The 12,553-nt window shown below is 37.3% G+C and overlaps 1 long non-coding RNA gene across 1 annotated transcript; it reads left to right on the top strand.

The window, feature by feature from the left end:
• The first annotated feature begins 135 nt into the window (after nt 1–135).
• LOC147584525 (uncharacterized) lies at nt 136–11,042 on the top strand. The gene is made up of 2 exons (XR_015250638.1): nt 136–2,647; nt 7,853–11,042. It is a non-coding gene; the product is annotated as an uncharacterized LOC147584525 (long non-coding RNA).
• Nucleotides 11,043–12,553: the final 1,511 nt, after the last annotated feature.

Here is a 12,553-nt window from a genome sequence, read left to right as displayed (position 1 = left end):
TTGTCTGTCACTGTTGGTCTCTGTCTCTCTGTATTTAACCACCACATTAAAAAAATTTTTTTAATGTTTATTTTTGACAGAGAGAGACAGAGCATGAGTTGGGGGTGGGGGCGGGGAGCAGAGAGAGAGAGAGAGAGAGAGAAAGAGAGAGAGAGAGAGAATGAGAATCTGAAGCAGGCTCCAGGCTCTGAGCTGTCAGCACAGAGCCAGATGCAGGGCTCGAACTCACAAGCCACGAGATCATGACCTGAGCTGAAGTCAAACACTCAACCGGCTGAGCCACCCAGGTGCCCCTAATCACCACATTTTGATGATGTGGTGGACAGCTGCTGACTTGAATGCCTACCATCCATCCTTCCTTCCTTGCTTCATTTATTTGTTTATTTTTTTGTTTATTTATTTATTTATTTTCTGGTAAGAGCAACTGTATTTTCCTTTGGTAAAACTCTCCTACTCAACTGCATGGTGGGACTTACTGAGAATTCATGAGAGTTTTGCCACTTCGAGCAATGGCAGTGAGATCCGAGCTTGGCTCATCAAACCATCTCCCTACAATTGGATTATGAGCAGGGGGACACAAGGGTCAAAAATGTTGGAATTCACCCTTCCCACTACTGGAGAAAGTTTCTATGACTTCTTGCTACACAGACTGCCCTTGAGCTGTTTCAGGCCAGTACCTTCAAGAACTGATTCTTCAGCTTTTCCTTACATTTTTCCAGTGTGTGTGTGTGTGTGTGTGTGGCTGTTATGACATGGTCAGAGTCAATTGCTATTATCTCCCACTTAAGAACCATGACTGACACTGAAGGGGGTTGTGATTGGTTCTCTCAGATAATCAGATATCATGACTCTGCACCAAACATGATGGGTTTAGTTCTTTTTGAGTCAGGCTAGATTTGCTCTGCCCATGACTGCACAGCATCCTTGGTTACAAAAGAGTTTCAGATGAACGCTTCCCAGTGGATTGGCAAGTCTATTGCTTATATGATAAAGGCAAAAATGCAAGTGGAAATCCCACTGATGGCAGGTGAACAGTGCCGCATCTCTTTCTGAAAGTCAGAGACATTTTGTAGACTTTCTGCAGTGCTTAAACTATTCAATTTCTCCAACCCCCCTAAGAGAAGATGGATTAAAAAGAAGAAACAGGTGTATATAATTTGGATGGACAGGCCGAATGATGGGGGAAGCAGGAAGGGAGAGAGTATAATTTGTAATTATCTCTCATCTGCCCATGAACAGCTTATTCCTCAGGAAAGAGTCTCATAACTGCCAGTGGTTGACCACACATCGCTGAGGCAAGATCTTTTCTGTGAGATGTGACCGTCGGATTGGCAGACCAGAGCAGCCCTTAATGGGAGGGTAGACAGTTTATGCTGGATGTTGAGTAAAATACTCTTGTTTCCCATCCTGGTGCTCAAATAAGAAAAGCTGTGTATCTTCGGACAGCTGATTTACTTTCTCTGGCTGTTAGTTATCTGTAGGACTCGAGGGTTAACCCAAATTCTCTCTGAAGTGTTTTTCCTAGCTTTAAAACTGCTGATTTTTGTGTGTCTAAGTAATTCCAGCAACTTTCAATTCATTCACTATAATGTTGCATTATGATTATTAATATTTCATTAAATTACTCCTTTAGTTGGACTTGAAAACATTGGATGTATTTTATGTGTGAGTTAGAGTCTGCAGACTATCTTCCCTTTTTATAGATTTCCCTTCACTGAAATTCAGTATACATTTTTGTTTTACAAATATTTCTTGAACACACTTATGCTCTGAAGTGTAATATATCATAATGCTGATTTACACTCATGAATACTCAATGAATGTCAACTGATGCACTCATTTGGAGAATTTATAGCTGAATGAGGGTTATCATTTGTTTCAAATTTGCTCTAACAGACTTAAAAATTCTTATCAGTACAAGTATAAATAACTAGAGTATAAATAACTAGAACAGTAGTGGTATGCAATCTTTATTTTTGGTATTCAATATTTATTTTTATTTTCTTTAAAATACACACATAGTACTTTAGGGGAGAAGACACATTACCCTTTGTCACCCATCCTAATGAGATGTTTACTTAGTTTTCTCTCTTTTCCACTTTCTCTAAACTCTCTGTGACTTAAGACTCAGCCAGGTGAAAACAAACATATGGCTACCACATGGGGGACAATGTAAAGTGTGTGCAAGCCCTATAGGAGACAATCTAGCCACACATTGTGCTCTCTGTTCAATGACAAAACTATTATTCACAAAATTGGAGAAACCACACTTCCTTCTATACACTGAAATAATAACAATAATGACAATCACAACAACAATAACAACAACAACAACAATGGTAGCTACATCAAAATACCTTTAGCATTTTAGTTTTGCTAAGAGCCATATCTGATTCCACTTTGACCTTGGTACTTTCTTTTCGTAGACAGTTCTGCATATGGCATATACCATATGCAGAAGAATGTTGAAATGATACTAATCCTCTTTTTCTATTCTAGGCTATCAAAGTCAAGAATTTATTTTTTTTAAGATTTCATTTTTAAGTAATCTCTACAAACAACATGGGGCTCAAACTTACAACCCTTCAATCAAGAATCGCTTGCTCTGCAATCAAAAGTCGCTTGCTCTACTGAATGAGCCAGCCAGGTACCCGATCAATATCAAGAATTTAAACAGAAATATTGTTTGGCCCGTTGACCAAGAAGTGGAATTTGCCCTAAAGCTATGTACACCATGTTTGTTAACTGTATTTATAGTTCTGGGATAATTCATATAAATGGAAAGTAGAATTACACAAGAAGCCCAAACCATATAACAGTGCTGTTGAATGACCAAGGCCAGAACACTAATGCTATAGTCAAAGAACTCAGGCTGAGCATTAATTCTTTTGTTTGGGACTCAGGAAGCTCATATCAAACTTGTTCTTTGGTAAAGACGAATGCGCTTATGTGTTTTGGGGCCACGTCCCTGGGAAGCACCACAGGGAATCAAATAAAGAAGGTAGGAATTTGGAGGTGTGTAGGGGAAAACGAGGAAAGAGGGAAGTATGCCGTCAACACAAGGTGGGTCTTGAGAGGTGAATAAGAGGCACATTTTTAACAAGTAGTTCAGAAAGGGTAACAAGAGTGAAATCAAGAGCTAGAAATCATTTGACTTGGAGTAAAATGTAAGAGAGTGAGTTCGCCTTAAAATTCACAGTGTGCTTGTGTTCTCTCCTCATTCTTGTCTTATGCCACATTACCACCTCCAGGTACTCACCCAAATATAAAAAGTAGACAGTTGGTACACACTTGTCTGTGTGTCAAGGCGGAACTGAAAAAAAAAATCTGTAAACAGACTGAGTAGAAGAATTCCAGAAATTATGAATTTTAAATATATCTTGTTTGGTTACCCATCCCCTTGGGCCACCTAGGGAATGGAAATGTGGAACTTAACCCTAGGGAATGGAAAAGTATTTCATTCTAGTGTCTTTCTGCATATTCATATGTGATTAAGTAAATAATGGTAGTCTTTATAACAAAATGGAAAAACAAGAAGAGATGAACTTATGATAGGAGAATGGCTCTTTGAAATTCACTGAACCAGAGTTCACAGTAGTTTGGTTATATTGACCACAAAAATGAGGGGTCAGCCAGTTGGCAAAACTGCCCACGAGTGAAGTCCAAGTGATTTGACTGGGTCTGATGGACTGTCCAATGGCAAACAAGCAACTCTTCGTCTCACCATGCAGTGTACTAGGCTCATTTCTGTTTCTAACAGAGAGCCCACCGATCTCCTCAGTCCACGTCCTGGTCTATTAGCTGCCCCTCAGCTCTTTCTGCATTCTACCGTCCTAGAACCTGGAAGTTACTGAATTTCATATAACCTGGGTGTGATCCTCTGAGAGGGTGGGTTAGAAGTTGGGAGGACGTTTATGCTTAACTCGGGCATCTCTTTCTTTGCCCATCACATGCAATGATTGCAGCCGACCATGAGTCATCTCTCTGTTTTAACTTAACCCTAGGGCCCGGAAGAACAAGACAACAAATTACTAACAACCTAATCCAAATTATATGGAGGGGTTTTTTTTCCTCCCCTGCAAAGAAATAGATCTCAGAACATTTGAGAGTGGTATGCATGTTTGGAGTAGAGGCAGAATGGAAGGAAGATTTGGTGAGGCTATGAAGGAAAAAACCTGTTTCCTGATTGTACTTGCCATCAGTTTTGAGAATCATAGTTCTTTCTCTTTTTGTTATTATTAGAATACTACTCATTTAAACCATCTACTTCCTCTTGATGATATAGCACCTTAATCACAGAATCAAAGCTTTATATGTAATGGTTCTTAAAGCAGTGGGAGTCTCTTAAAGCACACCCAGTTAGTTACAGTTAGGACATTGTTGTAAACATGGGTTTTTTTGCCTTCTACCTGTTTTATTTTTGTACCTTTCTGCTGTTTCATGGATCATAGTAATTTCTTCCAGAAGGTAGCTGATAAAAAGAGAAAAACTGAAATTCATAAAGTCTTTGGGAGTAGTGTCTCCTACAGGTCATCTAATGGCCCTGGATAGTTTTTCCACTCCTCTGGACAGTTTGACCACTCAAAGACCACTCTTTGAGGAGTGGTGAAACTGTCAGTTTATGGGACATGTGTATGGGAACCAGACAGGTTTTTCTACACTGTGCCATCTTCTTTTATACTCTATTGTCCCTGGTCTGTGTAAGTTTTTGCAAGTAATTAGTACAGGGGCCTGTAACAGTGGCATATTGAAAAATATTAAATGTAGATATTAAATATCAAGTGAAAAATATTAAATGAATATATACATCAAAATAATCCGCAGCTAAGGAATCACCAGTGCTGGAATGATTGAGTTGACTACCCAGGGCCTTTCCACACTTGCTAAATTGTTCCCTAGCAGAGGAAGGAAATAATAAGGAAATATGCAATAATAAGAAAAATAAGCACCCTCTCTAAAAGGACAATACCTGTCTTCTCATTAATAAGACACATTTCTATTTCTTGTCATTAACTACGTTTTTGGCACAATGCATAATGCTTAAGGGCATTACCTCATTTTATCCTCACAACACCCCAGTGAAAGTAGTTGTTAATACTTTGATTTAATGGATAAAGGGCTGAATCTTAGAGAGATTAAGTAACGTGCTCCGTTAAAAACTGACAGAGCTGGACCTTGAACCCAGCTCTATCCTATGATACACATTATATGAAACTCTTGCCATGTGAGGTAGAAAGGAGGTAAGTATCAATTTTTGTGGGGTTTTCAGTGTGTTAATTATTGGAGAAATTAGGCTTATTAAAGGTTACACGATAAGGAGATTGTGGGTAGGCCAACTAAATGAGTAGATGAGCAGTGACTACTTACCTAGTGCCTGTAGTTAAATGGCTTTGGAATAGGTGTGACATACAAGTCAACTGGAAGGTGGCACATAGTAGAAGGAAGCTGGGTGATGGAGACCGACAGTCCCTGGAGAAACTCTTACCTCTACTATTTACTAGTAAGTAGTTCTTGGATGAATTACTTTATTCTGAGACTTAAGTTACTCCACCAGAAATAAAGATAGTAAGTCCTACCTTGCAGGATTGTTGTGTGGATTAAATGTAAGTGTATGGCAGAGATTCTAGCTTATAGCAGGCACTAAGTACATAATGACCATTGTTACTACTTGGTACTTGGGTTTTCAACTTGAAAAGTCAACTAAGACTATTTGTATATAGACAATCATGCTAAAAGGCTTTCTATATATATGGAAACAGAAACAGTCTTTACTTTCTAAAGTGCCCATTTTGTTACTTCGGGGCACGAACATTCCTTGAAAAAATATATTTTATTGAGATATAATTTAAATAAATTAAAACGTATAATTTTTAAGTGTATACTTTGAAGAATTTTCGCAAATGGTATGCCTTTGAAACTGGCACCACAGTCAATACACAGATTATTTCCTTATTATTTCACAAAGTCCCCGTGAGCCCACTCCACCCTTGCCCCAGGAAACCACAGTTCTGATTTATTTTTTCCACTTAGGCTAGTTTTATCTCCTCTGGAAGTTCATATGGTTGGGAATTATACAGAGGGTACCCTTTTGTGTCTGTTCCTTTGCTCAGCATGTCTGTTAAATTCATACATATGTTGCTCAATCAGAGGTTCATTTGTTTTTCTTAGTGAGTAGTATTTCATGCTATGAACATACAATGATTTGTTTTCCAGATCGGTATTATGAATAAAGCTGATATGAGCATTCATCTACAAATAATTCTGTGGATGTATTTTTCATTTCTTTGTGATAAATACTTAAGGGCAGAATTGCTGAAGCTTTAGAGTAGGTACATGTTTAATTTCATAAGGAACTATTAAATATTTTTATAAGTAATTGTATTATTTACCTTCGTAGAAGCTACATAAAAAGTTCCCATTGTTGCACATCCTTGGCATCCCCTGATAGCTCAGTCTTTTTCCATTTTAACAATTGGCTGTATAATGGCTTTTCATTGTTTTAATTTGCATTTCTTTAATGACTAATGATTTTGAGCGTTTCTTTTGTGTGCTATCTTTCATGCGCTACACATTTGTGAAATATATGTTTTGACGTTTTGCCCAATTTTTAATTTTTTTATGTTCCTTCTGAGGAGTAAGAGTGTTTTATATATTCTGGATACAGACTTATGTGAGACGTATGTATTACAAATATTTTCTCTGTCTGTGGCTTACCTATTCATTTTCTTAATTATGTCTTTTGAAGAACAGGAGTTTGTAATTTTGATAAAATCTGGTTTACCAGTTTGTTTCTTTTGTGGGTAGTGCTTTTTATATCCTGTCAAAGAAATCTTTTTCCAGCCCAAGTTCACAAGATTTTCTTCCATGTTTTCTTCTAAAAGCTTTATGAGTTAACTTTATCTGTAGGTCTGTGATCCATTTAGAAATATTTGGGGGATATAGTATGAGATAGGAGTTGAGGTTTATTTGTTCCCACATGGATATCCAGTTGATACAGCATTATTTTTTGAAAAGACTATTCTTTCTCTAAGAGGCCCCTTGACACCGATTTCAAAAATCAATTTGCCTTAAATGTGTAGATCTCTTTCTGGACTTCTTACTATTTTTCACTGATGTATTTACTTATTCTTATGCTAGTACCACACTGTCTTGATTATCATAGATAGTAAGTCTTGCAATTAAGTAGTGAAAGTCCTCCAATTTTATCATTTTTTTCTAAAAATATTCTGAGTGTTTTAGGTTCTTTGCGTTTCTACTTGCACTTCAGAAACAGCCTGTCAATTTCCACCTAAAATACTGCTGAAATTTTGACTGAGGTTGCATTGAATCTATAGATCAGTTTGGGGACCATTTATATTTAAATAACATGAGTTTTCCAGCGCTGCCTGGGTGGCTTGTTTGGTTGAGCATCCAACTCTTGATTTCAGCTCAGGTCATGATCTCACAGTTTCATGAGTTCAAGTTTTTGCATCAGGCTCTTCACACTGATAGTGTGCGTGGAGCCTGTTTGGGATTCTCCCTCTCTTCCTCTCTCTCTGCCCCTCCCCCAATTATGCTCTCTGTGTCTCTCTCTCTCAAAATAAATAAATAAAATTTCCAATCCATGAACATGGTATATCACTCCACTTATTCAGGTCTTCTTTAATTTCTTTCAGCACTGTTTTGTAATGTTCAGTATAGGAGCTACGTGTCTTTTGTTTTAAATTTATTCCTAAGTATTTTATGTTTGTTGAGGTTATTGTAACTGAAAATATTTAAATTTAACTTTCTTGTTGTTTGTTGCTAGTTTATAGTAATACAACTGATTTTATAAGTTGATTTTTTAACTTCTTAAAAACTTTTCTTCTTTAAGATTTAGGGAGCAGAGTAACAAGAGACTGCAGAAGAGGTGTGATGGATGTAAATAAGAGAAAGAAAATATCAGGAAATACCCAGAATGATTCTATATAGGCCATTTTAGGAAATAGGTAATGAAAAAAACAATTCCATATCAGTTAACTTTTGCTATATAACAAACCAACCCAAAACATTGTGCTTAAAAGAATGCACATACTGTTATTTCACAATCTTTGAGTTAGCTGAGTGGTTCTTCTGCTATTTTCACATGAAGTCACTCATATTCAGTTATATCTTTTTCTCAGAGATATATATGATACATACTTTATTCTGTCTGTGAATGAATCATTTTATTGGGGAAAATAATTTTGACCATAAAAAAATCTATTGAAAAGAACATGAATAATTCATTTCACATAATCAGAATATTGAAAATGGCCAGACGTTTTCAAAAATATTCATTTGTTCTTTCATCTAAAATATTAATATTTCAAATAGTTATGGTAATTCATTAAAAGATAAAATATTATAAGGTGTTATAGTTACTTTTTAAATAATTTTAACCCCACACAGAGTAATTAAAGAGTTTCACAAGAGGAGGAAGGAGCAATATTTATATATATGAAAGTTGTGCTTAATCCTGGAATAAGAAGGAAATAATTTTTAAATGAATGGTTAATAATACATTAATACATATGGATCTATTCCAAAACTTTTAATATATAATATGTCTAAACATTATTTTTCTGCCCCTTAGTTTTTCCTTTATTGCCATTTATCTTAATAACCACAGTCCCATCTGGCTAGTCCAGATACCAGGAAGTCATCCTGCAAGTTGCTCTGTCCTTTACCCTCAATATGCAACCTACCAAATTGTTCATTGGACCTGCTTTAATTTTTTAGGCATTTCTACTTCTCCCCATCTTCATTTCAAATGCCCCTGTCCACATCACCAATTGTCTCTCTCTTAGGCAATAACTTCCTAACCAATTTTCCCATATTCACCCATGCCCACCATTCACATATTCCATACAGCAGCCAGGATGATTTTATTACAAACACACTTCTGACCATATCATTCCTGTCATTACAATGGTTTAGGAGAATCTCACACCCCTTAAGATAAAGTGGAAACCCCATGCCTCATGGACCCTACTCTTGCCTACCTCTCGGGTTCAAGGTACCACCACCCACTTCTCCTCACAGTGCTATGTCCTTTACACCTGCTACTATTTGTTGCAATTTCCAGGCCAAACTGCCCTTTTTCCAACAGGACCTTTTTTACACAAACCACACTTCCCTCTTCTTTTTTGCTAACCAGCCTCATCAATTCCTTCAAGTCTCAATTCAGAATTTCTTTCTGGAGACTTTCCCTTAACCTCTAGACAATGTCAGTTCCTTATCTTTTGCACATATATAGTATACTGCCCTTCTTTGTAAAGCTGGCCTCGCCTGTAATTACATGTTCAGTGTCTGTCTTCCCAACTGAACTATCATTTCCATAAGGGTATAAATTTCATCAATATATTCATCCCAGCTGTTTATTTCCAACTGTAGGAATGATGACTTTATGTATTGTGTATGGACCAAGTACAATATCTGTTCTCAATACATGTTAATAAGCATTAATCATAAGAATACTTTGTCTCAGCTTGGTATGGTTTCAACAAACATGTATTACTCTCCCAGAATCAGCGTACCAAATGAAAAATCCCTTCAGTTGTCTCAGCATGGGAACTTGTGCTTTCTCACTTGGGAGAGAAATGGGCATAATTTAACCAGACTAGTAGAGCATCTGCTCCAGAGGTCTTGGGCTGAAGCAATTGGAAGCTTAATCTCACTAAAATGACAGGGTCTTGGCGGAGGTGAATGGGTAATCTTGCCCAATATTTGACCACACCAAGCTGACTTTAGTCAGGCTGTCACATTTACATGTACCAATACCTACATGTTTCTTAACTTAAAAAGGGTAAGGGTAACTTAATTGTAAACAAAGCAGTTCTATAATAAAGAATTTTAGCCTTATCCTATTTAAATTTTCACTTATAAATTGAATAATTCATTCAACTGAACTGTTATTCACATCTTCTTAGGACTTTGGATATTTTGTGCAGTGCCCTTTATTGAGAATGGTGTTTAGGCAGCTCAACAATAACTATGTGATGAATTGTAAATGAGATGAGAAGAAACTTGAAGATGATCTAACAGTAAACTGCAAAGCTTATGTGGCAAAATACATGCATGAGCATTGAGATAGGGTTCCTAAAAATGCTGTGACTTGTCCTGGGAAATAACAAAGCCCTGCTAAGAGCAGTTCCAGCTGCATTCCAAATGGTGATATTTTCATATGTGAAGTGCTAAATGATCATTTAGTGATCTTTCAAGCAAACCACAGAGGAAATCCACAAATTACTACAGCAGAATTTGTGTTGACACTTATGTACACAATCAAATAGGCTTTTCTCTAAGTGTCTCCATTAAAGGCTTGCTTACAAAATGGAAAAATATTGCCTAGAAGTAGCTATAGGAACAAAGAGTAAACAGAAACAGAAATTACTGCTTTTTTTTATCAATACATTTTTACTGTGCTATAACCTTGTACTAATAATCAGTTTTAGGGCACCTGAGTGGCTCAGTCAGTTAATCGTCTGATTTCAGCACAAGTCATGATCTCATGGTTCGTGGGTTCGAGCCCTGCACCAGGCTCTGTGCTGACAGCTCGGAGCCTGCAGCCTGTTTCAGATTCTGTGTCTCCATCTCTTTCTGCATCTCTCTCTCTCTCTCTCTTTCAAAAATAAACCTTAAAAAAACAATAATCAGTTTAAATAAGTGATTAGTGAGAATGAATTGACAAAATTTGCTCATTTCTGTATCGATAAATGGGTATTGTTATTAAGTCATTAATTTCTGGAAGGAAATAATATACTTTGCTGATGATACTAAGGGACCACTAAATAAAATACTGCTACAATGTGCTGCATTATTCTGAATCACCTCTAACAAAAAGATTTTTCTGTCATTCTGGTACTCTAATTTCTGAGAACAGAGATCTGTATTAAATATTCAATGTTTATTTCATATTGGCTAGAGATTGAGACTGTGTGATGTCTAAAGAGAAAACTATAAGAAAACTGCCTATGTCTTAAGAATGTACCCCCTATTTTGACATTTTCCTTGGAGATTGACTAAAGTTTCTAATTGCTTAATTGCTATTAGGATGATTGACTATTGTTTATTGAATTGACATCCTGCTGAGTTGGCATGGAGCCCAAGTTCTATTTGAGTCACGTGTTAAGGAGCACTTTTTAGAATTTTGAGGCTAGTATATAATAATTACTAGAACTACATACTTACCCCATGCCTGCCATACTATTAACAGAATGGTTATAAATGAGAAAATGGTCCCAAAAAAGTGCCAGAAGTTTTTAGAGTAATACTGAAAGCCAATGAAATGTGGAGACGTACTGGGCAAAATGTCAATTTTGGGGACAGGATGCTCTCATGTAGAACTAGATTTATGTAGAGTTGTAGTGAGGGGATCTCTGAGCTTGGTTTTTAATCCATTCTAAACAGACTCTCGGTTGCTTGGTATTTGTCTCAACTTTTTGTAACAATTTTTCCTAAAAGAAAAGAAGACAATAGCAGGCATGCTTTTATTATTTAAATGTTTCTACTCCCCTTCTGAAAATTTCCTGTCCTCAGAACATGGCTTCCACTGGGACACTTGAAGTCAAACAGCTTCTGGATTTACTGATGCAGGCTACTTACTACTAGGAATTTGAGAAATTCTTGGGAGGTGTCTCACCAGGAACCCAAGAAGTGGAATTTTAGGTGTGGCTAGCAAATGACTTAAAACTGCTTTAGTAGACCTCCTTGCAGACAGAAAAATGTTTTCTATAGGTCTTGTGGGCTTGAAGCCACACAATACTTTCCTTTCCATAGTGGACTTCCTCACTGCTCAGGAATGAGTGTATGGCAGGATGGAGTGTTGCTGGAGGTCATATGTCAAGTTCCTAACTGTGAGTGGGGAGAAACTGCTCTTGCGTTCCTACAGAAAACCACTGAAATGAGTCATCCTCTAGGGGGCAATAGAGTCTGATATAGGCTCATAATTGCCAGGATCAAGTTCCTGAGGGAAGGACTGATTAGGAAGAATTGTTAAACAGTCTTAGACTGGAGAATACATTAAGCAGGCTTCATGTTTACTATAGTCACTCAGAATCTCCTTGAATGTTTGTGGTTAGTGAAGTAGACCATGAGCTGAGTGTAGCTGCCCTACAAGAGCATTACACATGAAGGAGGCTAAACCCCAGATCTAGGGAGGACTTCAAGAGAAAGGGATGAGGCAAGGCTGACTCAGCCTCGTTAGGTCCGTTGTTTTATTTAAAGTGAGGTTTCTAACCATATCTTACTAGAGGAGTGCCAGGTTGGGAACGGTCCTCCTCATTTAACAGCAGTATAATTTTCCAGCTACCCAATTCCCTACAGTTGATAGTACCTAGAATAGGAGAAAAAGTGCTCTGGACCACTTCTGATTCCCCAAAACTTTGATGGCTCCTCATGGTCCCATACTGCCTCACTTCTGTTGGTGCAGGTTATCTAGTGGTCACATGCCCGTGTAATAGAAAGAATTCTGTGAAATCACCTTTATCCTCGTGTTACTGAAAATAAGGACACTGGGTGGGTGTTAAAATCCAACTGCTGATGCATCTACTTT

This window comes from Puma concolor, chromosome A1, assembly GCF_028749965.1.
Source record: "Puma concolor isolate L17-30 chromosome A1, mPumCon1.1.hap2, whole genome shotgun sequence".
Classification (NCBI taxonomy): domain Eukaryota; kingdom Metazoa; phylum Chordata; class Mammalia; order Carnivora; family Felidae; genus Puma; species Puma concolor.
Note: the sequence above shows the minus strand (reverse complement) of the source record. Positions and strands in the feature narration are given on the sequence as shown.